Genomic DNA, 26,952 nt, shown 5'->3' with positions numbered 1-26,952 from the left:
CACCACACTTTCTTTCTCCTCCAGAGATATCAGGATCCAGTGACTAGATATGAATCAAGAAGACTGGAGATGGCCCTGGATAAGAGGTAATCATGGTCAAGTGACTTGCCCAAGGTCACACAGCTAGTGAAAGTCAAATGTCTGAGGCTTGATTTGAACTCCCATTCTCCCGTGCTTTTTTTTCACTGTGCCACTGGGGCAACTGAGGTGCTGGGCCCAGAATTAGGAAGATTTTTCTAAGCTGGACTCAGGGACTTCCTCCTAGTTATGTGACTCTGGGTAAATCACTACCCTATCCATGTCTCAGTTTCCTCATCTGTAAAATGAGCATAATAATTACATCATCTTCCCAGGATTATTGTGTGAATCAAATGAAATATTTGTAAAACCTCTCACAGGTCCCAGCACATAAGTACAATACAAATAGTAATTATTATTTTTCAAGGGCAGGCTCAGTGTTGCTCTTCCTACGCCTGCCGTTTTCCTTCTTATTCTTGACTCTTTGACTCTCCTCTAGCCTGAGTGATGATTGTGTCAGTTCAAGATCTCAAGTCAATCTCTTTCCAGACCTCACCTCTCCTCTAGAGTCTTTTAGGATCAGAAACCCTGAACACAACACTAATGTGGAGGTTTTATGTACAGTACAGACCCTGCTCACAGATTATCCTTTTCTCTACTCCCCCATATGGAGTGAGGAGGGGAGCCATTTGTAACTTTATTTTCACAATTGTATGTTGGAGATCTGGGATTGTGAAACTTCTATGCAACCCCCACAATACCCGGGACAGGATACAATACTCAATTAATTGTCATAGAATGATTGATGAGACAGGAAATATCAATGCTACCATTTTCTGGAGTCATTCATTTCCTGAATCCTCTCTGATTACATTGCTAAGTAAAGCATCATCAAGCTTCATGTGGTCCTATAGATCTGGGTGAAAATCATAAAGAAAAAAGAAAATCAAATGAAAGAAAAGGACAGAAAAAGCCAGTTGTGGCTGGAGTGGAGCAAATGAATTTATAAAATTATTAGGAGATCTGGTAATCATGAAATAGAACTAAAGAGGCAGAAAAATTAAAAATTTGAATTAAGCAAGCATGCATCATTTCATTTCTGTTCTCTGATATTCACATCTCTAGATTTTCTGTGACTGGATTACCTCAAAAAAGCAAACTGGGTCATTAGAGGTAGAGTTTCTAGTGGGTAGTATCAAAAACTCCCTGGAAAATACCAAAAAAGTATAGATTCCATGTAAAATTTCTAGAATCAATGATATTATGGGCAATGTGGTAGAGTGAGAAGAGAATAAGATTTGGGTTCATATCTAGCCTCTGATATTTCCATGAGCTGGTCCCTTAACCAAGGCCTTAACTTTTGTCATCTGCAACAATGAGGACAGTAAAGTCTGCAACATTTATCTCAGAGTTGCTCTGAGAATAAACAAAAGCATTTGTTTAAAAAATAACATTTTGTAGACTTTAAAGTACAAGTGTCAGCTTTTTAAAGATTTGACTTTATTTTTTTGCTAAACATGCATTCATTTTCTCTCCCTGGCACTTCACCCACAATTCAAAGTAAAACAAAACTTTATAATAAATAGCTACTATTGTTACTATAGAATGTCAAGGTGTACCTCAGAATGGTTCACTTTAGGGTCACCATTATATATATATTCCATATATACCATTCTATTTCACAAATTTTTCCTCTTGAAAAGTGATGTGTATGTTGTATATGTGTTACAAAGAATAAATCATAATTCTTCATAGAGTTTTTTGTTGTTTAGTTGTTTCAGTTGTATCTGATCTTTTGTGACCACATTTGGGGTTTTCTTGGCAAAAATACCAGAGTAGTTTGCTATTTCCTTCTCTTGTGAATTCATTTTGGCAGGCAATCAGAGGTTAAGTGACTCGCTCAGATTCACACAGCTAGAAAATATCTGAGCCTGGATTTGAGTTTATATTTTCTTGAATCCAGATTTAGTGCTCTATTCACTGAATTATTGGTTGCCTCTGACCATAATGGAGTTTGCTTACAGAATTTACAATCTATAGTCTCCTAATAGCCTTGCAAGATATTTGAGAATAGCATGTTCAAATATAATACACTTTCTTTGGAGATAATATAAGTAGCCCTTAAGTATACTTATCAGTGAGATGAAAAATGGCCAAAGATTTTCTAGTTAATTTAACAGGAGTAAACTGAATCTGGATTATCTTTAGTTAGCAGTACTGTGTAATGGAAAATCTCTAGCACCAGAGATCAAGAATTAGGGGTACTAATCCTGGTTTGCCCCTTCTTAGCTGTATTGTCTTGTCTAAATTATCTAGTGTTACTGGTCCCTTAGTTCTATGGTGTCTATAAAATGAAGAGTTTGACATTAAATTATCGCTATGTAACCTTCCAGTTTTAAGAAACTAGTCTAAAAATACTAGAAATTGAGAGAATGCTCATTAGTTGGGGAATGGCTAAACAAGCTGGGATATACAATTGTGATGGAATACTACTGTATTGTAAGAAATGATAAGTAGTTTGGTTTTAAAAAAACATGGAAACTCTTGCATGAAATAATGGAGTGAAAGGAGCAGAGCTAGGAGAATGTGGTATAAAGTAACACCAATATTATTTGAGGTACAATTGTGAACCACTAATTTATTCTGAGTATTTTAAATACTCACATCAACTAAAAAGGACCTTTGAAAGAAGATGTTATCCACCTCCAGAAAAAGATCTGACACATAGAATGACAAACACATATATATATATATATATGTGTGTGTGTATGTTTGTTAAATGGTATAGTTTTACATATATACATATATGTGTGTAATTTTGTTAAATGGTGGCCTCCTCTAGACTAGAATGGGGAAGGAGAGAGACATGTAGCAAAGAGATAAAATTTTAAAAATATTTTAAATTCTATGGTATTCTAATTCCCAGTCAAGTTCCTCAGCAATGTTCCTCCCATTATATTAGTCCAATTACTAAATAGGAATAATACAAATTATAATTCACATTTATATAATGATGTAAGAATTACAAAGATTTATCTATCTATATTCATATGAGTTTGTGTGTGTGTGTGTGTGTGTAAAATATCTCATTTGATCCTTACAGTAACCCTGGAAGCTAAATGGTGCAGTGGATAAAGCACTAGTCTTGGAGTCAAGAAGACCTGAGTTTAAATCTGACCTCAAGACACTTGACTTTTACTAGCTGTATGATCTTGGGCAAATCACTTAACCCTGATTGCCTCATATCCAAGGCCACCTCCAGTCATCCTGATCTATATCTAGATTCTGGACCGAGATGGCTCTAGAGGAGAAAGTGAGTCTAGTGACTTAGCACAGCATCCCCCCCCCAACTCAAATCCAATTCATTTGTTTGTCATGACATCACTTCCCTGATGTCATGGCTTTTTTGGGGAATGAAGAACAAAAACATCAGAAGAGGGACGTAAGGCTGAGAAAGGTTATATGATTTTCCCATAGCCACGTAGCTAGTGTCTGAAGCAGGATTTGAACTTAGGTCTTGTTATTTTAGTCATTTCAGACTCTCTGTGACCCCATTTGGTATTTTCTTGGCAAAAAATATCATAGTGGTTTGCCAATTCCTTTTCCAGTTCATTTGAAAGATGAAGAAATTGAAGCAAACAGGATTAAGTGACTTGCCCAGGGTCACACAGCTAATGAGTATCTAAGACCAGATTTGAACTCATGAAGATGAGTTTTCCTGACTTTTGCCACTTAATGACCCAGAACTTAGGTCTTACTGACTCCAAGTCCAATACTCTGATGTTTGTCACCTAGTTGACTAGAAATATAAACCTTATGATGGAATAGTGGACACCTCCATGAGGTTTTCAGTGGTAGCAAGATCCTAGATATCTTTGACCTGTCTGCCATAGAAGCTCAAGTTCAGAAAAATCTCCACATGATCACATCTTGTTTTCTCAGATAGCCGCCTCGAAGATAAAAATAGCTGTCACCTTAGTCACAGACTTGCTCTGGATATAATGAATGAGTATATTAATTTATGGGGATATTAATTTCTGAGCATAAATGAGAAGGGCAAGAAATTGCAAATTAGTGAAATATGAGAATGGCTCCATCTGACTAAGAGGAAAAATTCTCTATTTGTGGTAGGAAGAGAGAAACTTGTAGAGAGCAGCCAAGTGAGGTCTTCAACAAGGTTAGGGTAAGTTTAGCTCTCCATTGGGATGAGCACAGGAGCCTTAGAAATTATAGGGAATAGACCCTAAGGAAAAAGGATTTTACAATTTTACTCTCCACAGAGTCCCACACTCCCTCCAAATATTTCCTTGGAATGTTATTTTATGCAGATTAATTCCACATATCCTACACTGCATTAGAGAATATGAGAGGCAGCATGGTATAGAGAATAAAGAGCCAACCTCAAAGTCAGAAAGACCTGGGTTCAAGCATATCTCTGATATATATTGGTTATATGATCCTGGTAAAGTCACTTAAACTTCTCTCTACTCTAGTGCAAAGACTTTTTAGTTGTAGAGAATGTGGTGACTTATATTGGAAGAGGGACTTTTCTTACCTGGAAGTTCCCTATACCAAAGAAGTTACAGGTCTAATCCCTATGTATATTTATTTATTCATTTGTTATTTAAATTTTTCCCAATTACATGTAAAGATAGTTGTCAGCATTCATTTTTTGAAAGCTTTTGAGTTCCTCATTTTTCTTTCTCCTTCCTCCTCTTGACAGCAGAGTAATCTGACATAGGTTATACAGGTACAATCATGTTAGACATGTTTCCATATTAGTCATATTGTAAAAGAAGAATCAGAACAAAAAAGGAAAAAAATTTATGAGAAAGAAAAACATACAACAAATTTTAAAAAGTAAAAATAGTATGCAATGGTCTGCATTCAGAATCATTGGTTCGTTCTTTGGAAGGTCTTTGATCACTGTATTGTGGAGAAGAGCTAAGTCTATCATAGTTGACCATCACACAATGTTGTTGTTAATGTGTAGAATGTTCTCCTGGTTCTGCTCACTTCACTCAATATCAGTTCATTTAAGTCTTTACAGGTTTTTCTGAAATCTACTTGCTCATCATTTCTTATAGTACAATAGTATTCCAGCACATTCATTTATCACAATTTGTTCAGTTATTACCCAATTGATGGGCATTTCCTCAATTTCCAATTTTTTGCCATTACAAAAATAACTGCTTTAAATATTTTTGTACATGTGAATCCTTTTCCCTTTTTTATGAACTCTTTAGGATAAAACCTAGTAGTGGTATTGCTGAATCAAAGGGTAAACACAATTTTATAGCCCTCTGGGCATACTTCCAAATTGCTCTACTGAATGGTTGGATCAGTTCACAACTCCACCATTAATAGACCAACTGTGTAGTAATGTTACAGTTTTCTCATATCCCCTCCAACAGTAATCATTTTCTTTTTCTGTCATGTTAGTCAATCTGATAGGTGTGAGAGTATGAATTTCTAATTACAGCATTTTTTAATTATTCACTGAAAACTGCTTGGTCATATCCTTTGACCATCTACCAATTGGAGAATGACTTGTATTCTTATGCATTTGACTCAGTTCTCTATATATTTTAGAAATGATTTTTTTTTTCAGAAATCCTAGCTATAAAAATTGTTGCCCAGCTCTTTGCATTCATTCAAATCTTGGTTACATTGGTTTTGTTTGTATAAAACCTTTTATAATTTAAACTAAGAAAAATTTCCCCATTTTGTATTTTATAATGTTTTCTATTTCTTGTTTGGTCATAAACTTTGAGGAAACATTTAAATTCAGTTCTATAGGCCTTCTAGAGGTAGCTGGGTAGCTCATGAGACTCTAGCCTCATGGCTAGAGTATTGGACCTGGAGACATGAAAACCTGGGTTCAAATCTGGCCTCAGACCCTGGGCAAGTCACTTAACCTTTGTTTACCTTAATTTACTGGAGGAAAAAATGGCAAACCACTCCAGTATTTCTGCCAAGAAAACCCCAAGAACAGTATTGACCAGCTATAGAGTCACAAAGAGGCAGATTTGAACAATTATTTTAATATCTTTCTGTCCATTTTTACCGAAAGAATTAAATTTGTCCTTTTTATATCTTGCCATTTTTGCCTAAATATCCTTATACATCAATCCATCAGAAGGTGTTGGAACAAAAACTGAAGCACATTTATTATTATTATTATTATTATTATTATTATTATTTGGGGGGGGTTCAGGGCAAATGGGGATGGGTGGCCTACCTGGAGCCGCATAGCAGGGTGATCGTTGGGTGTCTGAGGCTGGATTTGGACCCTGGTGCTCCTGGCTCAAGGGCCAATGCTCTGTCCACCACTCAGCCACCCTTACTATTATTACTATTTTATTTTATTTTGGGTATTTTTTTTTTCTTTTTTGGTTTTTGAAGGGCAGTGGGGTTTGGGTGGCTTGCATGTCACACGGCTGGGTGATTGTTGGGTATACAGGGCCAGATATGGGCTAACTCCAGGGCTGGGGCTCCGTTGCCACCTGGCCATACCTACAATTATTACTATTATTTTTTATTTTAATTTTTTTCTCTCCCCTTTATTGCTCAAGCGAGTCTATATTTTGTGGGGGGAGGGGTATTCTGTTTACTCTTAAACAAGAATATTTTATTAATGTATAAAAACATTATTTGTACAAAAAGAGAATAAATAAATATTAAAAAAAAAGAAGTACTTTCTCTCAAACCTCATTTAGACTCCAAGATTAAGAATTGGAAGGAACATTAAGAAATGATTTAGTCTACCTGATTCATTTTGTTGTTCAGTAGTTTTTTCAGTCTTGTCTAACTTTTCATGATCCATTCTTGGATAGAGATACTGGAGTGATTCACCATTTCCTTCTCCAGCTCATGTTATAGATGAGGAAACTGAGGCAAATAAGAGTGAAATGACTTTTCTAGGTTTTCACAGCTTTAAGTTGGATTTGAATTCAGGAAGATGAGTTTTCTTGACTCCAGGTCCTGTGCCCTATACACTATACCACCTACTGTCCTCTCACTCATTTTACAGATGGCGAAGTGGAGGTCTCTCTATAAAGATGAAGTGACTCGTCCAAAGACACAGAGGTAGAAGAATGGTCTGCACACAAATTTTCTGACTCCAAATTCAACAAACTCATTTTACTTTTTCCTTCTGCCATGAGGCAGTTTAATATGAAACAAGCTCTAAATTCTGTGATTCTAAACAGTGTCAATATTCAAAGAAATAGTCTTGAAAAGAATCAAGTTCTTCAATATATAGTTCAGATGATAAGTACCAGGGAAAGAGAAGAGATCAAAGAGATAAAAACTGCCTGAGAACCCAAGTCAGACATTTCACCTAGTAAGCAGGATTGTAAACTCTGGAAAAACATAAGAGTAAATCTTTTTTTTTTTTTAAATTGAAGTTTCCACATGAAGACACTCCCCAAGCCAAAATAGGTACTTCTGTGCAGTTAGGAGACCAATGGCATTTCCTGATTGGCTCAGAGGTTTGCCATGACTTTGAGTGTTTTAAGGGCACTATTTCTAAATATTTTTTCTGGAAGGGAAGTTCTAACCCTCACCTTCCTGACTGGCTTTCTTGGTTCTGCTTACCAGACACCAAGATGTGAAGGCAATTTACTCAAACTCCCATGATTCTAGGCCATGAAATTATGCTCCCAAGGGTGGGACCAAGATTCCCTGAAAAGGGTCAAAAGTATAGATAGACACTTATACCATCAAAAGGGGCAGCAAGATGGTGAAGTGAACACAGTACAGATCTGGAGTTAGGAGGAGTTCAAATCTAGCCTCAGAATTTATTCTGTTCCACAAAACCAAAACAAAAAAAAAGGAAGAAAGGACCCCAATATCTTAGGAAGTAGTTATAATAACTAACATTTATATAACATTTACTGTCATCATATTAGGTCCTCATAACAACTGTGAGAGATAGGTGTTATTATATTCCCATTTTATAGATGAGGAAACCGAGGCAAACAGAGGTTAATTTGCCCAGGGTCACATGGTTAATAAGTGTCTGAGTTGGGATTAGGACTCAGGTCTTCTGGATTCCAGGGCATGCTTTATTTACTGTGCCACTTACCTGCCTATCTTGATCAGAGAGGCTTCCAGATCTCCATTAGCAGCACTGCTGGTAGGTAGTTTGTAAGTCCATCATGGAATAGGACAACTGACTCGTGTCCCTAAGTTCAGATCTTTAGGTCAGGTCCTGAGACCTGGCCTAGTACTGCTATTTAGACCTTATCTCATGTAAGACATTTATTTAGCTATGCTAATAGAGTTGTCTTTGGAGTCTAAAAGTCCTGGGTTCAAGTCTTACCCCCTAACAAACCATGTGATCTTGGATAAATCACTTAACATCTCAGGGCTTAATGCAACTTTCTAAGACAGAGAAGGAGCTCACCTGCATTGGTAGAGGAGCTTTACTAAACTGTCAGTGAAATGGCAACTCTAGTCCCTATGCTCTTCCCAATCTAGTAGAGAACAGTCAAAAAATACTGGAAAAGGCAACAACTCATTCAATCACATCAAGCAACCATTCATTAAGCACCTACTATGTGCAAAAATTAAAAATAAAAATACTATGTGAAGTCAGAGAAAGCAAAAATAATGTCCAACTGGGAATGATCACAGAAAATTCCATCAAGAGGGTGATAGAAAATGCCAAAGTAGTAACTGGTTGAACAGTTGAACTGAATCTCTTGACTGCATTCAGGGGACCCTCCATCTCTTTCTTTAGTGTGTTCTCAAGAGGCAGTGGCATTGTTCTGCCTGCTGGTCCCAAGAATATCTTTTATATATATATATATATATATATATATATATATATATGTATATATATATGTATGTATGTATATATGGCAAATCGGAGTTAAATGACTTTCCCAGGGTCACACAGTAAGAATCAAGGGTCTGAGACTGCATTTGAACTCAGGTTCTCCCAACTCCATAGTCAGTGCTCTATCACTTAACTGACCCACCAAAGGCATCTTTTGTTTTCTCCACTTCTCCCTCTCTCTCTGCCCCCAAGCTCTTCTTGTTCTGGGATCTGACTACAGACTTGTAGTCCATGCTGAATGGGAGTTACTGCAACTAGAGATGGGCAATAGTGGTCCCAAGAACAAGATTGTCTTGCTTTTGATAGATTAGCACTAGCCAGTTTTCTTCTGGGGACTTAGTAAAGCAGAAAGAAATTAACCCTGAGGGAACAAGAGAGATACCATCGACTTTCCATACTCCTACTCTAGATACAGTGTTTTAATTGCCACTGGGCCTCACTGCTACATAACTGATTAACTTTCTATTATACTTCTTTTAATGGTTATTCTAAACCTTCCTTCTTTCCTTCATCCTTTCTTCAACCCTACCACCAACCCAACTTTTCAGAGCAAATAGCACTGCATTCTATTTTAATGGAGTAGTCTACTATCTATTATGAAGCTCCCTCATATTCCTCATTTCAAAAATTTCATCTCAAAATTCCTTGACACTATCACTAGTCTTTCCCTTGCTTTAGGAAGGAATGTCACAGACAGCATTGGTGATCATTCTTTTTTTCCCAAGCAAGGCTAAACCCTCTATTTGTATCCTTGGCAATGTAGTATAATGGAGAGAGTGATAGACATGTAATCAAAAGAAACTTGGGCTTTAAATCTATTACTGAGCAAGCCACTTAAGTGCTCTGAGCTATAGGATCATAATTTGAAAAAATGTGCCTCTAGATTCCATGGTATCTATGATATGTATTCTATTGGGGTGTTGTAAAGATCTTTGACATTGAATTAGAGATATGATTATATTGATGTAGATTCTTTCTCTAATGTACAAATCACAGTCCATTCACACTTTCTCATCCTATGAAGTTTTTGTCCATGTCCTCTCAAAAAATCCTCCACAGTGGAAGTCTTCTATATCTCAACATTACATAAAAAGCAATGAACCATGGGTTCGTTGGTTATCCTTTGATTTAATTATAGGACCAAAGCACCTATTTTTCTGGTCATATGTTTCTGCTATTATATTACTCTTCCTGTGTAATCTTGCATTGGTAATATGCCAAAGTATATTCATGTCCACCAGACATGTTTTCATTGCCTTTTGGGTCAATTGCAAGTTAAATTTTTTGAAGTCTATAATATTCTATAGTAGGAAAACAAAAAATCATTTATTAATGCTTATTTTGCTAAATACTAGGAATAAAAACAATCTAAGCAAAAAACAAAAGACAATCCTTGCTCTCAGGGAGTTTATATTCTTGGTTTGGGGGGGGATCTTGCTAGGCAATGGGGTTAAGTGATTTGTACAAGGTCATACAGGTAATTATTAAGTGTCTGAGGCTGAATTTGAACTCAGGTTCTCTTGATTACAGCTGTTGCTCTATCCACTGAGCAACCCAGCTGCCCCTAAGGAGTTTATATTCTAATGGAATATGACAATATTTAAAAGGGAGGAGGAAAAGAGAATACTTGGACTGGGACATGGTGGCAAAATTCTTAGAGTTAGAAGCACTACTGGGAAGGGAAGGAGACATGACTGGTTTAGGCTCAACTCCAAAACAGAGTCCTCAAAAGGAGCTCACCCACAGGAAAATATTTTTTAGATATATGGTATCTGCAGAGGAATAATGATGTTAAAAAGATTTGCCTTTGTTTTGGAGAGCTTATGGTTATTAAAAATACTTCACAAATCTCCAAATACTATCCAGTCCATTTCTCTTTCTTCTATTCAATTTTGGGTTTAGTTCATCCTCAGAATGTGCTAGTGCTAATCTATATATATATATATATATCTAAGATTTAGTGCTTTATAGGCAAGCTCTATAGTCTGTCCATACAATTCAGATCACAGTAAAGTTATCCCTTTCACATTTTGACTGTCCCCATCATGTTTTCAATATATCATGGGTCAGTACAAGAAATTAAATTATAATTTTGGGTGAGTTTTGTGGAAGCTACAGATGACATGCAAAGGCCAGCAGATGACACAGAAAATATATTTTTACTTAACATTAGCCTATGTAGAGCCTGTGACCAAATATTTAACCCAGATTTTATAAGGTATAGCAAAACACCCACAAAAGAATAAGGGAAGATCACAAAATTTTATGCAGATTTTCTAGATCATCAGGTGAGGTGGAGTACCTAAGCCTGGAAGTGATAACTGTATTGGCAAAAGTTAATCTTTTTTTTCTTTAATTCTTTTTTATTTTCAGGTCTGTATTTTCTCTCTCTCTCTGACTTTCCTCTTCCTTTTACTCCCTCACCCACTGAGAAAGCAAGAAAAACAAAATCACTATTATAAACATGTGTAGTTCAGAAAGGCAAATTCCTACATTTGCATGTCTCACTCCCCCCTCCCCTGAAATTGTCTCAATTTTTACCATTATTTCTTTATCAGGAGGTGGGTAGCATGTTTCATCATGAGTCCTCTGGAATTTTGGTCGTTCATAGTGTGGATGGCTTCTTGAAGGAGTCATCTTCACTTAATGACTCCACTGATACACCACCCACTTACTTCTCATTCCCATGCAATCTGCCTTCTTACTACAATATTCTGCTGAAACTGTTCTCTCAAAGGTTATCAATGAATGATCTTTGAATTGCTCAACCAAATGTCATTTTTCTCTGTTCTCATTTTCTTTGTTCTATTGGAAGTATTTTATGTTGTTGACTTCCCCTCTTATTAGATACTATCCTCCATGATTTTCATGACTCTATACTCTCTGGTATTCCTCTTACCTTTCTGAGCATTCCTCCTTAGGGTCCTTTGCAGTATCACCTTCCAATTTTCTACCCCTTAAGTGTGATTATCACTGAAATCTTTGTCCTTGGCACATTTCTTTTCTCTTTCTATAATCTGCTAGTGATTGCATCTGAGATCACCTATATGTATTTATTTATGCATTCTTAATCTCTCTATTGCATACCAATTTGAATTACTGCCTATTAGATATCTCTCCTTGGATATCCTATGGGCACCACAAATTCAGTACATTTAAAATAGAACTCAACATCTTCCCCTATGTCTATTCTTCCTATACATCTTCCTAAATTTGTCAAGGACATCATCAACTTTCTAGTTACCAATATTTGTATTTATAGAATCATCTTTTTCCTTTTCCTTTGCTTTCCATAGCAATTAGTTATCAAATACTACTAATAAAATACCAATACCATTAACCACTAGTTTAATTTATGCCCTTTTCACCTCTCACCTGTCTTAAGTAATATCCCCTTAAAGCCCCTATTACCATTTTCACTCTTCTCCATACCATTTTTTTGACATAGCTACAAAAATGATCTTACTAAAGCACAGATCAAATCATGCCATTTCTTTGCTTCAAAAACCTCAGTGATTTCCTTTTGCTTCTAGGGTAAAGTACATACTTTTTGGTTTGAACGCTTCACTTTTCTACATTCTATTCTGCATTACTCTTGTTTTCCCTAGACCCAATGCTCTTTGGTATGGGACTCACTCCTCAATGATGGATCTCAATGCTTTTTGCACCTGCATGAAGGGTAGAATGAGTTGATGAGAGCAGGGGAAAAAAGAGCACTCTAGTCTCTTCAAGTTTCTTTAGGTTCCGAAGTCACTTTGGGCATTTTGTGTTTTCAGTTTCAAGAGCAACAGTGGAAGATGCCAAACCCATTTCAGGTTGCTTAAGGAAAAAATCATCGGGAAAAAACCAATATGAGAGGGAGTGGCAGTCTCCATCATGTCCCTATCTCTAACTTGCTATACTGGAGATTTTGGATAACTTCCTCTTAAATGATATCTAGGATTCTCTCTTGATTCAGCTGAGTTACCTTTATCCCAATGAAAGAGCTCCTTCATTCTGGATTGCCTGATATATATTCTCCTATGTATACTTTCTTTGATTTCTGCTTTACTTTGGACTTGGATAAATGGGTTTCTTTGCTACTTGCTTTGTGCATTCAGTGTAGAACTAATATTTGGTGGGATCAAGTATTAACTTGGGGTCTTGTTTCTCCCCTCCCTCAATTAATGAATAGTGAGTAGAAGCTGAATCTGAAAATCACATCCCCTAGATGAGCAGTATTTAAGTGAATGGATGAATATAACAATTCTAGTCAAGTACCTTCTCTTTCTGAGGAGAGTGGAGTAGTCAAACTTTGGGCTTCAATCCCCTGTAAGGAATTTAAATCTCCCTTGGAGAAAGATGAAGGGAGAAGAGACTAGAGATATATATTCTGTCTCCCCATGCACCACACAAAGATACCCCCATACTACATGTAAGGAACAGCCCCCACTACACTCCCTTTGTTGTTGATTAGCTGTTTCAGTCATGTCTGACTCTTCATGACCCCATTTGGGATTTTCTTGGCAGAGATACTAGAATGCTTTGCCATTTCCTTCTCCAGCAAACAGATTTAAATGGCTTGCCTAGGGTCACACAAATAATGTTTGTAAATGTTTGAGGCTGGGTTTGAACTTAGATCTTCCTGACTCCAGGCCTGGACTCTATCCACTACTACAACCTACCTTTATCCATTTTCTTTTTTAGTAAAGCTGAACTACTAAATTTCCATGAGCAAGACATGGTGTTGTCTCTCTTCTTTGCATTCACATTGCTTATCCCTAGCAGCTAGCATTATCTTCTCTCAAAATTTTTTTTCTTTCTTTAAGACCACACTCAGAACTACTCCTGTGAAACTGTTCCCAATTCTTCCCAGCTATTAATGTTCTCTTAAAGGTATTCTAGGGACAGCTAGGTGGTGTAGTGGATAGAGCACTGGCTCTGGAGTCAGGAGCACCTGAGTTCAAATTTGGTCTCAGAGACTTAATAATTGCCTAGCTGGGTGACCTTAGGCAAATCACTTAACCCCATTGCTTTAAATAAAAAATTAAATTAAAAAAAGATATTCTAAACAATTTGTCTGATTCCCCCCCTTTTTTTCCTGCTTCATTTTCTATCCTGCATTTTACTTATCTTTGCAAGAAGTCAGATACTTGAGATTAGATACTATTTCATATTTGTCTTTGCATACTTCGGCCCTAAGCATGTAGTAATGTTAAATCTGAATAATATATAGAGTATTGATGAAGGAGAGTAGATTGTAGATACAGAGATACTTAATCCTTGGAAAGTAATTAGCTACCCAAAGCACACAGGAGTGGGTGAGGGCATCCAGAAATTCTGAGAAGATGGTAAAAGATAAGTAGAAGGAAACAAACAAAAGCTTAGCTTCATAGCTTTGCCTAAGACAGATTTGTTATAATGGATTCTTTAAGGATATGAAAATCTCATTTTCAATTCCATACCCACAAGGATGTTGAGCTACTGCTATCTTGAGCCTGGACTGGGAGCGGATATAATGCTTGAAGGGAGGAAGAAAGAAAAAATGTTTTTCCCTTCTTAATATAGATTCCCCCCCATCTCTTAACAACTTTAGTGTGAATATTTAGGAACTGAGTTCCTTTGAATGTTTCTTTTAACCAGGTTAAGGCCAGGTACTTTGCCTCAGGTCACCAAAATTTATCTTCCCCTAGTGAGCAAATCCCTTGATCCCTTTTACCACATTTCCAATAGTGGTCAGTCTTCAGTATTACAGAAACCTTAAGGAATCCTTTTAAGTATCTTCTTCTCCTTGCTATAATATCCCTTCCCACTCCTGCCTACCCTCCCCATCATTTTCTCAGGCACAAAAATTCCTACTTAGAAATTCACTCAAAGTGATTGCAATGATTTCTCATTTTTTTTTGGGGGGGTTAATTAACTAATTAATTTTGAATTTTACAGTTTTCCCCCAATCTCACTCCTCTCCCTCCACCCCCCACAGAAGGCAGTCTGTTAGAATGACTTCTCATTCTAAGGAGATGAGGTTTCTTCTCAGAGCAGTGTTTGGGGATAGGGATTTAGTCACAAATATGATCAGACTCTAGAATATGTTTCTGAATCACTGAGAAGCCACTCTCATTTGGTTTGGGGGTCAAAATTGACTCTGTGTGAAACCATAAAGTTGGCTCTAATTTGCTTATCTCTATCTCCTCCTCTCTTTTTCTTTCCCCAGATCCCCTCCCCCAATAAATAAGGGGCCAAAAAGAGAAAACAATACTTAATCCTAAAAGCAGAATTGTAGCACAGGTGGAAGGGGTTGGTGGAGAGCAATTAAGTAGTTTGAAGGCTATTATCAGGAGGTTCAGAGCTCAATTAACTTTGGCCCTTTGTTTAAGTCATTCAAAGAACTCCAGATGTTTGGCCATGAAATTTTTTAAAATCCTCTGGGGTCACTCCATCCCCAGACATATTTCTCGGTGAGATTTAAAGACTTTTCTTCACGTTTCCCCTCCTCCCATAGTTAAAATATTTAATAACAGGATTACAGAATTTCCAACTGGAAAGGGCACCTGAGATTATATAGTCTAACCCCCTTAATTTACAAATGAGGAAGTTAGGGAGGTTAAGTGATTTGTCCACAACTGTCATGTAGTGAACAGCAGAGTTGAGATTCATATCCAGGTTCTTTAGATACAAATTTCATCTTCTTTATGCTCTACCATTTTGCCTCTCTCAGGATAAACAGGATAAGCATCTTGCATTGCAGTAGTTTGATGGTACAAATATTAGGCTTATGGAATGACATCTGGTTTTACAATCTTATGTAACCTTTCAGGAAGAAAAAAACAGATCCTCTCTCACCTACACTAAGGGCTCAGACCTAGTCAATGAATAGGATTGAACACGTCCAGTTGATATATTCTAGGTCGAGGTCTCAACATGTCTAGTTAGATAGTGGTATGGTGGGAAATTGCAACACAGAAGCAGCTGGCTGCCAGGCTTGTGATTAAATGACTCTGTAATTTAAGGTCTTCAGTCTCCTATAGGACCATCTGGGGTTAGAGCATTTGGGGAAATGGGTTTTAGCTAAGCCAACTCTGGTATGGGAATGTTACTATGGGCATTTAAAGCGATGACAAATTATACAAGAGTTTCTTAAGATTTATGAGTCCTTGAAGAAGATCCAGTATTGGGGCTATTGAACTCAGATGCCTTTGAGATGATGAAGGCTTATCTGCCTTACCAGAGCCCTTAGGGAGGAAAGATAAGGAACTGAGAGGTCAAGAGGCTAGATGGCTTTTGTATGTCATAGAAGGAGAGCATGGTCTAGTATTTGGGCTAGAACATTGAGGTTTCCACTTTCTTGCCTCAGATGTCTTGGTATTCTCCTATATCATGGGATTTGGGGGAGGGGGAGGGGAAAGCATAACAAAACTAATGTCCAAAAAAAAAGTCCTAAGAGACTTCTACAAGAGACAAAGAAAGACATAGTCTTTAGTCTAGAAAGATGACATGTCTACTATAATCATTGTTTACAAAAAACTATGGGGATGAATAGAAGTGAATGCGAAACCCTCAGATTACAGAATGTTAAAATTAGGGGGCATCTCTTGAAAAATACAATATAAAGTTTAAGGATTAGGTAAAGGAAACACTGATTTATATAAGATCATAGGAATCCAGAGCTGGCAGGGACCTTAAAGATTATTTCTTCCAGATACTACATTTGACATATGAAGAAATTGGACCCCCAAGAGATTAAGTAATTTATCCAAAGTCATTCAGGGTACAGACAATACTGGCCTTAACCCATGATTTCATTATTTTAAGATGTACAACAAGCTGTACATATAACAATTTTTAAAAATTTATTTTTCTTGATTTTTTGCAAGGCAGTGGGGTTAAGGTCACAGCAGTTATTAGGTGTCTGAGGTTGTATTTGAACTCAGGTCCCCCTGACTCCAGGGCCAGTGTTACTGCACCACCCAACTGCTTCTACACATAACACTTTTAAGTAGGAAAAACTGAATTCCTGGACTAGGGAATCATAATGTATTGGGAAGGGACCTTAATCATTTAGCAGAATATCAAAAATCTATCCACAGATATTTTATGGTCATTTTCTATAGGCAAGGATTTGGAAATTGGTAGCTTACATCTAGTGAATAGAGAGCAGGCCTCCCCTGGGTTCAAGTCTTGCTTTTCATGAAAACTGGTTTTGTGACTTTGTGCAAATAACTTAACTTCTCATCCCCCCAACACCTGCAGCTCTCTAAAACTAAAAATTGCAGAACAGCTGCCAATCTACATTGGTGGAGGAAGTTTCTTCATTAGAAATTTCCTATATCAGTGATCTCTCAGGTCATACCAAAACAAACAAACAATGCCAAACCATAGCTCCAGATTGTGTAAAAAATTCTTTCATTGGCTCCCACACTGGTGGGAGTGGGGAGGGTAGAGACAGGAGTGGGGGAGGAAGAGAAATCCTTACAATAATTCTGGGAGGTAGGTTCTGTTGTTATCCCCATTTAGAGTTGAGAAAACTCAAGAAGACAGAGATACAGTGACTTGTCCAGTGTCACAGAGCTAGTAAATAAATATATGAGGCTGGATTTAATTCAGGTCTTCCTGACTCCAGGAAATAGCATGATGTTTGAAATCTAGTTATTTCCTCAAAACAAAAGGTATGATCAGTTGAAAGCTAAGTGAGTCTTTCCCAGTGTTCTCTCTTAGTTGAAAAGAAAGATGGCACACTGGGAAATAAGATCATTACTGGAATGAAATCTTTCTCTGACCTCACTGGCTTTTTTAGCATTCAGATATCACTTGCTGTTCTACCTGTGTTCCCTTTCATTCTATCATTTTTTGTACCTATTGTGTGTCCTCTTTCTTCACATGAAACTGGACTCATGGAGAAGGAGCCCTCCCATGCTCCCTTGCTCCAAGGGCCAAAGCAAACCATGGGATGCTCAATCACAAAGTTATCTACCTATCATTTTCTGTAAGGTTTTTGAATTTTACAATTTTTCCTCTACTCTTCCTTCCCTCCCCATCCCCCCACAGAAGGCATTATGATAATCTGTACATTGTTGCCATGCTTTACATTGATTGAAATTGAATGTGTTGGGAGAGAAATCATCTCCTTGAATAGAAAATAAATATAGAAATACAGAAATATATAGAAAATAAATATAGAAAATACTAGAGATAGCAAAATTATGTAGTACATAAGACACTTTAAAAAAATGAAGGTAAAAGACTGGTCTTTGTTTAAACTCCACAGTTCTTTCTCTGGATACAGATGGTATTATTCTCCATCACAGGTACTCTAAAATTGTCCCTGATTATTGCAGTGATGGAATGAGCAAGGTCATTAAGTTTGATCATCACCCCCATGTTGCTGTTAGGGTGTAGAATGTTCTTCTGGTTCTGCTCATCTTGTTCAACATCAGTTCATGCAAATCTTTCCAGGCTTCAGAGCTATATATTTGAATAGGTGTCTGTTCAGATAGTACCATAAATCTGGATGGATGTAGTTGAGAAGAGGGCTATATTGAGTAAGTCCTGGGTTATAAATAGCTATAAAACAAAGGAGAATATTCTAAGGATATAAATGATGCAGCTAGATGATGCAGTGGATAGAGTACCAGCCCTGGAGTCTGAGTTCAAATTTGGCTTCAGATACTTGATACTTGGATAAGTCACTTAACATTACCTGGCAAAAATACAAGGAAAAAATCAGAATAAGGATATAAAGGAAGCTCAAAATCCTAAATGGAGTCTGAAAAAGGGAAGATTGTTTTTGCTTGAACAGAAGAAATGATCAGGGTGAGAGAATCAAGGAAAGCCTTAGAGATAGTAATGTGATTTTTTATAATGCATGGGATTTTAGTCTTGCCAAGTCAAGGTCATCCAGTGTGTCCTACTGAACTTTGATGTCTCTGGAAAAGAGAGTGAGGTCAATGACTTTGAACAACTTTACCTCACTTAAATCCAATTTAGAAACAAGTCAAGACATCACTACATGATGTCATTGGTCCTTTTCAAATATGAAAGAGAAACAACAACATATGACTTTTAAAGATTCTGTTAAACTTCAAATAGCAAAGGTTTGGGGAAGGAGAGAGTAGACAGTGAGATGTTTTAGGCATAGATAATATGGAGAACAAAGTCCTAGAAAAAGGAAATTGGGAGAAGCTATTCTATAAATGGCAATACTGAAACTGGTCTGTCAATGCGTATTTATTAATCATTTATTATTTACCAGGTATGTGCTAGGTTCTGGAAAGTCAAAGAAAGGGAGAAAAATCTGTCCCTAATCTCAAGGTGTACATACTCCAATGGGGGAGACATGATGCAAACAACTATATCCAAATGATATATTGAAGGTGGTCTCAGAGGAAAGACACTAAGATTAAGAAAGATTGGGAAAGGCTTCTTGAAGCAGGGAGGACTTTAGTTGAGACTTGAAGGAAGCCAGGGAAGCTGGGAGATGAAGGATGAGAGTTCAGACTTTATGTCTAACCAGTGAAAATGCTCAGAATGGGGAAATGTAGTCTTTTGTGTGAGGAACAGCATGGCCAGTGTCATTGGGTTGTGGAATATGTGGAAGGGAGTGAAGGGTAAAAATGCAAAGATACTTAGGGACTAAGATAGGAAGGTCTTTAAAAGCCAAATAGAGAGTTTTCTATTTGATCCTGGAAGTAAAAGGGATTTATTGAATAGGGGTCATAAGCTCAAACAAACCTTCACTTTTTGATTAATGAATTAAGGATGGATTAGGGTGGGGAGAAACTGAGGGAAAGAGAACAAATAGCAGATCACTGTAATATTCTAGGAATGAGGTGATGAGGATCTTCACCAGGCTAATGGCAGTGTCAGAGAGAAAGAGCTATATAGGAGAGAAGTTATGAAAATAGAAATGTCAGGATTTAACAACTGGTTGGATATTAGGATTAGAAAGAGTGAGAAATTGAGCATATTACTTGGGGTTTGAGGCTTGGTGACTGAGCAGATAATAATAATCTCAATAGTAAGAGAGAGAGAGCTAATAGGGGAATGTTTGGGAGAAAAGATAATAACTTCAGTTTTAGACATGTTGAGTTCTATGGAACATCCAGTTCAAGATGTTCAAGAAACAGTTGGACATACTGATTGGAGGTTAGGAATGATGTTGGGATTAGATAAGAATTTGAGAGTCACCTGCATAGAGATTATCATTAAACCCATGGGATTCCCTTGATGAGAACAAGGGAAATAGTATAGAGGGAGAAGAGAAGATGGTTCGGCCTTGTGGGACACTCCTAATTAGTGGACATAACCTGAATGAAGATCCAGCAAAAGAACCGGGGAGGAATAGTCAGACAGGAGAAGAATCAGGAGAGAGGAGTGTCAAGTATATCTTGAGAAAAGATAATATCAAGGAAAAGAGAGTGATCAACTGTGGAAAAGGCTATTAAAGGATAAAGATTGAGAAAATATAATTAGATTTGGTCATCAAGAGACCTTTAATAATTTTGAAAGGAGAAGTTTTGGTTGAATATGATTGTTAATTTATAGAGAGTTAAGAAGAGAGTGAGAGAAAATGAACTAGAAACCATCTATTGTAAATGGTCTCAGGACTTAAAAAAGAAGCCATATGGAATGAAAGTTATCTGAGGATTTTTTGAGAATATGGACAACTTGGGCACTGGTTGGTACTGGGAAGCAGCCAACAGAAAGGGAAATTTTGAAGATTAGTGAGAGAGTTGAGAAGATGGAAATGGAAATCTCCTGGAGAAGATAGGATGGAATGGGATCATTTGGGCTTGTAGAGGGGTTTGCCCTGGCAAGGAGAGAAACCACTCCTTTATACAACAGGACAAGATTAAAACAAAGGGATAACCAAGAATCTAAACTTTATCTCATAATTTTTGCTTTCCAAAAGAAAAACAGAATTTGTTTAATTCAATCTTTGCCTGAATAGAAATACATAAGCTCATAGAATTTACTTTTTTTTTTTTTTTAGATTTTTCAAGGCAATGGGGTTAAGTGGTTTGCCCAAGGCCACACAGCTAGGTAATTATTAAGTGTCTGAGGCTGGATTTGAACTCAGGTACTCCTGACTCCAAGGCCAGTGCTCTATCCACTGCACCACCTAGCCACCCCAGGCTCATAGAATTTAGAAAGGACCTTAGACACCATCTATTCCAAGCCCCTCATTTTATAGATGAGGAAACTAAGGCTACAAGATTGAGTTTCTAAGGCCACATAGAACTTGGATTAATACATAGGCCTTATTTCAGACAGCATACATTCTACTGAGCTAATAAATTTATCAGTACACACACACACACACACACACACACACACACAAACACACACACAAGTCTGTTGATGGCAGTACAAAAGAAATATTTTTCATCCTTTCCAGAAATTGGAAGGGTGAAATAAGAGCCTTATGTGCAAGTTTAGGGTGTGAGGACAAAATTCATCCCTCAGGAAATCAAACTGATGCCAATGTCAAGGATAAGTATTCTGTCTGAACCAAAATCTTTTAAAAAATATCCCATCATTCAGGAAGAGAGCAAAATGTGATTTCTGTTACATCCTCTGCCCTAGTACTTCCTCATTTAGAAACAGAATAGCAAATCATAAAAAAGGAAGGAAAAGAAAAGAGAAAGAAAGAAAAAAGTTAAACAAAGAACATTTTTTCCAAATTGAAAATGAATTCACTATGAAACACTCTGACCTTTATGATGTTGGAAAATGGAGTTAGAAAACTTCCTGGCTTTTCTTATATTGATCCTCCCAATTTATGACCTTCTTCCTTTCTGTTGAGTTGAACTTTGGAGAAAGGAGAAGAGAAGAAAAGAAACAGGATGGGGGATCAGGAAAGAAAGAGACAAAGAGGAAGAATAGGAGACTAGAGGAAGGGAAGGGATAGTCAAGTGGTTTGCTCTCACTTAGAAATTGGGGATTTAAAGCTGTCAAGAAAAGCTACATGGAGTGCCAGACTTGGAGTCAGAAAGACTCGTCTTCCAGAGTTCAAATCTGACCTTGGACACTTACTAGCTGTGTGGCCCTGGGCAAGTCACTTAACCCTGTTTGCCTCAGTTTCCTCATCTGGAAAATGAGCTGGAGAAGGAAATAGCAAACCACTGCAGTATCTTTGCCAAGAAAACTCCAAATAGGGTCATGAAGAATTGAATATGACTCAACAACAACAAAAGAAAAGCTGGCCACTGATTAACTCATTCCCTTACAGCCAAGATCATCTGGGCTACAATCAGGTACAGTAGCAGTGCTGTTCTTACTTGTAATTTTAGTAGGAGGTTACCCATGTACTGTGATTTGAGTGGGAAGGTTCTCCAAATATAAGCCCTAAATCCTCCCCAGCATATCATACATCATAGAAATCCAATCTTTAGATTAATTTGTCCTAAGCTTTGCACTCACTCAACTCTTTTCTTAAATAAAAAATCTGTAATTTCTTTCCATGGCATTAGAGACTAAAGGATTTTATGCAGCTACCCAGTTTGCACCCAAGCTTAGGGCAGTATTCCTAAGGAACTGCCCTGTAAATCTTTAAGGGAAATGTGACTCCTGATTGACTGAGAGAATATTGATTCTAGAAAGTGAAACCAAGTAAGTGGAGAAGGGACTTCTTTTGCTTGATGTACCCTTTGAGATGACCCCAAAAACATCAGGCGGAGGGAGAGGTAAGGAGGAGAATTTCAGATGGTGGGATAGAGCTCTGATGCTGCTTGCCTACATTATATCCTGGACTTCCTATGTGTATAGCCTTAGAGAATAATGGGAAAGTTCTCTGGCAGAAAAAGCATTCTTTCTATCCTGGTTTGAGATGAAATCTTTATATCTCTTCTAGAAGAACTCATTAACTCATGTATTTTTAGGGTACATTTCAATCTGCAGAAGTTCTCTGATGTCTATTTCCTGCTTTCTTTGGTAAAGAAATTCTTGTCCATTTTATGTGTAACCAGAATTTGGTAGGAAGGGTTAATTTAAGCTGGTGAATATTAGCTAGAGCTATCCTCCCCTGATAGCATCAGGATTCCGAACCTAGACATGTATACTTAGATGAGAGGTATTTGAGGGGTAGTAGATAACTATAATTTTAGACTGATATCCTTCTTAGAGATCTGAAGATAGACTTTCTGGCTTTGTAGGTCTTAGATCCTGCCTGCCCCTTCCCCCAGTTAGGTGTCTGGCTATTTTGTCCTGGATCTCTTCCTACCCTCTACAAAGGATTTCATATTTCTGGACTAGCTAGACCTTTGGAAATGATTGGTTTTTAGGACGGAGGAGTGGAACCTTTGTTTCTAACAAAGATGTTCAGGAAAAGGATTAATTGGAATGAATGTGCAAGGATACCTGGCCTATACTCTATGCAAATACCAATGACCCTTGGATAGAAATGCAGTACAAAGAACTTAATAAAAAAAAGATATAATAAATATGTATAATGCAGAGAGCAAGAAGGCAGTAGAAGTAAAGTGGACTGATTGTTTCAGGGAACCAAATGACATAATAATGACTTTTGTAATGTCTAAAAGTTCAGGAGTGGGGGCAGGAAGCAGGAAGGGAGGGTGATCCTGAACTCTAATAGAGAACATCCCAGTGGCCACAGTTAAAGAGGCACAGAAAGCCTTTTGTTGGGTGCTCTATCAGCCAGTGCAATACCAGAATGTTGCCAGTTTCTTACAACCCCTTGTTTATGTCATTTCAAGGTGAAAGCAGAAGAAGAAAGTGAGGAGGAGGAGGAGGAGAAGAGAGAATTGTTGATAGATAGTAGAGATGAAAAATATTCAAAACAGTACTCTGGCAACAATCCAAACTGTGGGAAGTCAGGCTTTATGTGAGCCCTCTATATCTGATATGTGAGTAAAAAGACCTGGAAGCTATTGAATAATGGAATTATAGATTTTACAATGAAAGAGATCTAGTCATTTGGTTCAACTTCTCCTTTTATATGTGAAGACCCCAATACCTAAAGAGGGGAAGTGACTTGCCCAAATTCATGAAGGAAATAAGCAGAAGAGCTAGGGTTTGAATGTGGGTCTGCTGACTCCCAATCCAGAATTCTTTTCAGGGTACTATGCTCCTCACATAGAATAGTTGAGGGGAAGGAGCTTTTATAAATAGCATAAATAACATTATATATTTACATATTATAATATGCTAATGTAATAATATAATATATAATAGTAGAATTATGAGGCATTATTACCAACATCCTAACATCCTCTTAGTGATATAGGCCTACTCTACTCATGTGACTATCTCCCAATACTCTGTGACAACTTGTTATCACCAATCCAGGCTTACTATGTGGTCAAGGAATGCTGAAATTGCAAAAGACTTAGACATCATCTAATCCAGTGGTTCTCAATCTTTTTGTGTAAAAGGAAATACCAATGAATTTTAAAGAATTTCAGAGACTTCTATGGTAGTAGCTGGACTACTAGAATTCTCTGATTGAGAAAGACTAATTCTGTAGTGTTTTTTGGGGTTTTTTTTAGGGTTTTTTTTGTTTTGCAAGGCAAATGGGGTTAAGTGGCTTGCCCAAGGCCACACGGCTAGGTAATTATTAAGTGTCTGAGACCAGATTTGAACCCAGGTACTCCTGACTCCAGGGCCAGTGCTTTATCCACTATGCCACCTAGCCACCCGATAGTGTTTTTAAATGAATTTATTAGTAAATATTCTTCTTTTTAGTCATTTCTGGCTCTTCATGACTCTATTTGAGATTTTCTTGCCAAAGATGCTGGAGTAGTTTGCCATTTCCTTGTCTAACTCATTTTACATATAAGGAAACTGAGATAAAAAGGATTAAGTGACTTGTCTGGGGATACCCTGTAAGAAGTATTTTAGACCAGATTGGAAATCTGGAAGATGAGTTTTCCTAACTCTAGACCCTGGCACTCTTTATTGTATCACTTAGCTGCCCCAAACATAACATAGCCTACATTTGAAACACAATAGCTACATTATAATAAACGCATTTGAAATAGCAATATTGTGAGCCATATTATTAATTCAGTCTTTAGAGGTTGTGCTGGCTTACTTGTACAGTTGCATTGCATATTTTATTAGCACTAAATAAAAATAAAATAATTTTTAGTGTACATATAAATTCCAGGGCCCATTGCAATAGCTCTGTGGCCTCATGGGGGCTGTTGATCATTTTAGTTAGGAACCACTGATCTAGTTTTCTCCTTTAATTTTACAATCTGTAATTTACAGATGAGGAAACTGGAATTCACAGAGAAGATGTGACTTATCCAAAGACACACAGCTGGTCTTTTCTTTATCTCCAAAATGTTCTATCTGTCCCCAAAATGTTCCATGCTTTCTCACAACTATGTTTTGTTCAATGAAGATTAAAGATCATATAATAATAATAATAATAATAATAAACATTTAAGGTTTGCAAAGCACTTTATAATTATTTTTCTCACAACACCCTGAGAAATAGGAGCAGTTCTTATCCCCATTTTACAGATGAGGAAACTGAAGCAAAGGTTAAGCAACTTGCCCTGTGTCATTTGAGCAGTAAAAGTCGGAGATCAGGTTTGAACCAGGGTCTCTCTAATTCAAAGTCTAATTCTCTAGACATTCCACCACCTAACTGCAACCCAATCATTTTATAAATGAAGGAATTAAGGGATATCCCAAGAAGTTAAATGATCCTATCTTCCTCCTTCTTGCTATCTATCTAAATATTACCCATCCTTAAATATCCTTTTCAATTTTTACCTGCTCCTAGAAATCTTTCTTAATTATTCCAGTCAAAAATAATTTCCTTCTTTCTCACATTCCATGGCGCTTACTGCCTATACTATGTATTTTAATGCTTTATTACATTTATTTTTTAATTTGATAATATACATACAGACTCCATCTAGTGTCAGGAGGAAAAATTAGACAAAATAACATTTTGGGGCACAATTAGTTCTATAAGAACAATGTTCTGTGTGGGTAATTAGATACATGATGTTACATTGGAATGTTGCTATTTTCTGGATGGGGTTTGGTTATAATGTGTTGCTATATAGGGAATGATAGGCAAAGACACTTTGTAGAAGGCAGTGAACCAAATCCATGGTAGAAAGCACCAGGCAGAGATAGTTGTGAGAGAAAATTATTATGATGGAAGAGAAAGTAGAGGGAAGCTTTACAGAAAGATCATGATAGTAGGCAATGGTTATCCCTGGGACAAAAGAAACAGCTTCTAAGATGAGATGGGAACAGGGAACAAGGAACAGGCAAGAATTAATTGATTAATCAGTCAACCAACACTTAAGTGCTTCCTATTGCCAGTCACTGTGCTAAATTTTTGGACTTCACAAAAGTGAAATTATCCCAGCCCTCAATGATAAACAGGGGAGACAACATGTGTACATATAAGAACACATACACATATATGTATATATATGTATATATAATATATAATATATTATATATAATATATATATATGTAAAGTGATACAATATAATTTTGAGAGGGAATGCCATGGCAATTGAAGTTATCAGGAACAGTTTCAGGAAGAAGGTGACACTTAAACTTGATAGTGAATGAAAGTAGCAATTACAAGAGGCAAAGATGAGAAGGAAGTGCATTCTAGGTGTGGGAGATAGCCCCTATAAAGGCTTGGAGAAGGGAGATGAAACATTCCATGGGAAGAACATTGAGTAGGCTGGTATTATTCAATTAAAGAATATGTGGAAGGGAATAATGTACAAGAAGACTGGAAAGATAGGAAGGGGTCAGGTCGTGAAGAGATTTAAAAGTCAAACAGGAGAGAGTTTTATATTCAATCTTAGAGGATGAGAGAGGTAAGAAAAGGAGGGGAGGGGGAGGGAGGGAGGGAGGGAGGGGGAGAGAGAGAGAGACAGAGAGAGGAGGAGGAGGAAGAAGTAGAAGGAAGAAGAAAAAAAGAAGTAGGAAGAAGAGGAAATAAGGGAGGGAGAGAGACATTGGACTTTATTTTCTGGTGAGGAGGCGAAGAATTAATAGGCTCAGACTTGTATTTTTGGAAAATCATTTTTGCAGCAGTGTGAAGGATGAATGTGATTGAGGAGAGACTTTTGGCAAGGAGTCAAAGAGGAAGTTATTTTTTATATTT

This window comes from Macrotis lagotis, chromosome 4 (assembly GCF_037893015.1).
Source record: "Macrotis lagotis isolate mMagLag1 chromosome 4, bilby.v1.9.chrom.fasta, whole genome shotgun sequence".
NCBI lineage: Eukaryota > Metazoa > Chordata > Mammalia > Peramelemorphia > Peramelidae > Macrotis > Macrotis lagotis.
Note: the sequence above shows the minus strand (reverse complement) of the source record.